Raw genomic sequence first — 3511 nt, forward strand, 5'->3', positions numbered from 1 at the left:
GATCACTTCCCTGATCCTGCTGGCCATATTATGTCTGATGCAAACCAGGATGCCACTGGCCTTCTTGGCTGCCTGGGCATACTGCCAGCCACACATAAAGAAGAGTCCAGATAAAGTGTACAAACAGTTAGGACGTCATGGACATTGTTAATAGGCATTTTTAAATACTCTGTAGACCTACTAGCTGCCTTCCTTTGCTGCACTGTGTACAAGTGCTTTCCAAAAAAAAATAAAAATAAAGGGAAGGAAGCAAGCTTCTAGTTGTAGGTAAATATCTAAAGTGTCAGAGTGGTGCAGGATGATAATCATAGTCACTGGAGAGAGCTGGGCACTTCCAAAGACCAGTTCACTCCTTATGTGCTACCAGAGAACGTTTTGACCTGTTTCTTTTCATTAACTAGGGATGATGACCCAGATGCAATTACAAACTCATACTTAATACTTACCTCTGTCTTCCCATATGTTTGTAGCAAAAGCCCACAGCTGTAATTAAAAAAAGTAGCAACGGTGAGTGCTGATAAAGAACAAGCACTGAAGACCTCTTGAGGTCTTTTCTTCTTTTGCTTTAGAGGCATGAGAAATTCCATTGCCTGGAGGCTGTTAACCCGTGCCCACAGTCATGTGCTTGACTGGTGGTGTAGATCTAACTTTAGAGCCTCCAATGTGGGACCACCCTGTCTCCTATGAGTCAGTGATAAAGAGGTGATATCTTCTGATCTGAGCTGAAGATGAAGGTGGATTCTGGGCGCAGTGACTGGACATTCCCTCAGCAGTGACTGGGGTCACCCCGGTAGTGCTGTTTGAGAGGAAAGTGCTCTTGAGTAATTCAGTCCTTGGGAGCTGTCTCCTCAGCAGTAACACAAAGCAGCTTGTACATTTGCTGTCATTGTCATTTGTGTCAACTCACCTCAGATTGCATTGACATACTTATGAAATAACCTGAAAAAATTGATGCAACTGCTTTGTAAATAAGGCCTAAATTTGCAGTGGGAATCTGAATATTTTTTTTCTGGCCATACTGAATCGTATATTAGAACAGAACTTTAACAGGGTTTGAGTACAGTTGTGCAGCTTATGTGCAGCAGACAATATTAAGTCAAAGAGTTTATTTGTTGTTGTCCTACAAGAAAGATGTTTCAGGTGGAATTTTCTGTATTATCGAAGCAGGAAATGCAGCTTAATGTCTCTTGTTCTTCATTTTACCCAACTGCCTTACACTGAAAATTGTATGAAGACTGAATTTCTTATGTATTTCAATCACTGTCACTTCAGATTTTGTCAGAATCTAAGTCAAAAAGGATTATGAGTTATTCAGTTTTGGGATGGCTTATTTGGGTCATGTAAATGAAGCCTGATATTTAGAGATGGTGCCCAATAGCTTTTGTTTATGCGGTTATGAAAAACAAAATCCACTAGTATTTTTAGAAATTAAGCTGGACCCTGTGACTGCATTGGTGCTCAGATCAAGAGGTCTCTGTCACAGCACCTTTTTCTCAGAAGTTTTGCGAGGCTTGTGAGCCAGACTCTGAAGACTTTTCCCCCTTTGCCTTATATTTGATGTTAAATATGAGCTGTCAAATAGCTGTAGAAACCCTGTGAGAGTTTGGAGAAATCATCGACTAGCTGTCAAATTACTGTGAGAGGAAAGTGATTCTGCACCTGTGTCAAAACTGATCTGGGATCTCTGCGGTCAGTGGGCACCTCCAGCTCTCACAGCTGCCTCTCAAGAGGCTGCAGAGCCTATGCTGGTTCTGCTGCAAGCGCTCTGCTCCTCTGCCACCCCAGGCTCCCTGCTGCAAGTTTTGTGGCCCAGTTCAAGTGTTTGTATGTCTCCAGACCTCATATCACCATATAGCTAGTACTGCTGAGGACTTCTGTTGTTATAATGGTATTGGTGAAATACTATATTGTCTCCTGGCCCGTGGCTTCCTGACTGACTCACCTGCACCATGGTTTGTGATACACAAGATCTTATTATCATGTAATTTCCTGCTATGGCTGGGCTACGTCTGCTCTTGGATGGGAGAACTGTTTAGCCGGATTTCTTTTTTCTCATTATGTGCAGAATAAGTATGTGTAGTGTAGTGATATAGTGGCTTTAGCAGTTAATATTGCTTAATTTAATTTATGGAATCCAGAAAAGGCCCAAATGTGGATATTGTGGAAAGAGTGCAAGTTGAGCAGGGAACATGCCATATTATCTAGCTGGATGGCTAACTTTTGTTCGCAAGAGCTGAAGAGAATCCATTGGTATCAAATACGAAAAGACTACAGAACCTGAGTTAGGTGATGTGATGGTCGTCGTTCTCAGTGTCTTGTAACCCTGTGAGCTGAATTGCTTGTTTCAAATTAGAGAGTGTTACTTCAAAAACATTATTGATATAATCAAAGGGAAATAGGTCTGTATTGTAATAAGACTGTTCCATAACTGTTCCACTTTCATTAGAAATGGTTGAAAAATCAGGTTTTTATTTTTTTTATGATGTCTTGCTGCTTCTAAAAAGGGTTTTCAGTCTGACTTAGCGACTTGAGAATTCTAAAAAATAAGAAATGAGTTCTAAAAAATACTTATTTCAACTGCAATTTCTCACTACTGAATAACCACTGCTTTTAGTGATTTTAATAATATTTAATGCAATAACTGGCTTCCTATTTTCATATTTTAGTAATAGTTCTAGGTACTTTTGTTTTTATGTAGTGAGTGCTCTTACAGAAAAAGAGTGGGAAATTATTCTATAATTAAAAAGAAATCAGACTTGACAATTTTAACAAGGATGTTTAAATATTTCAGAAAAAAATTGTATGTTGTTATTTTTGTTAAAGCTTACATGAGTTTCTAACATAATGTAATTGAAGGCAGCACTGTTACTAAAAACATTTCAATAACAAAAGATCCTTCTGGCTCTGCTGAGCCCTTAACATCCCATATGTAACAGAAATGAGAGAAGAAAGCAACAAGCTGTTTTCTTTAGCTTTTTGCCACTGACTGAGAGCCAGCCTCCACGTTGTGGTTGAAATTTGTGATGAACTTGGTGAAAACTCTTACAGTTGTGCATCTGACTGGAAAAGTTGGTGGGAGCTGGAGTGCTGCTGTTTGAATGTCCACATTGCTCCATGGTGTTAAAGCACAGGTATAGATTTTAGGACTATAGAAAGTAACAGTAGATATCAATAATTGCAATGTTCTATTAGGTCCTTTCTAGTTTGTGAGAGTTGCAACTACCCCAGGATATCCCTCTGTGTGTGGTTATTCAAACCTTATAGTAGTGGATAACTATTTTGGGATTAGGCTATGATAGAATGTTTGAACGATCTCCTTCTTTTCCCCAAATTAACGTATTGTTAAAAAAAAAAAAAAAAGGCAAGTCTTTTTGTGGCACAGAACAAGTGCATCATTTCTGCTTTTGAAATCAGTGGGAGGTGGAGCTGTGACTCAGTCTATACAGCTCTTCTTCCCAGCCACAGTTGGTTGGAAAATACTGTGGTCCAGGAGCATCTATGCGTTGGGAGG

Source organism: Pipra filicauda, unplaced genomic scaffold (assembly GCF_003945595.2).
Source record: "Pipra filicauda isolate LSUMZ 115617 unplaced genomic scaffold, ASM394559v2 scaffold6_size6359152_pilon, whole genome shotgun sequence".
In the NCBI taxonomy this organism is placed as follows: domain Eukaryota; kingdom Metazoa; phylum Chordata; class Aves; order Passeriformes; family Pipridae; genus Pipra; species Pipra filicauda.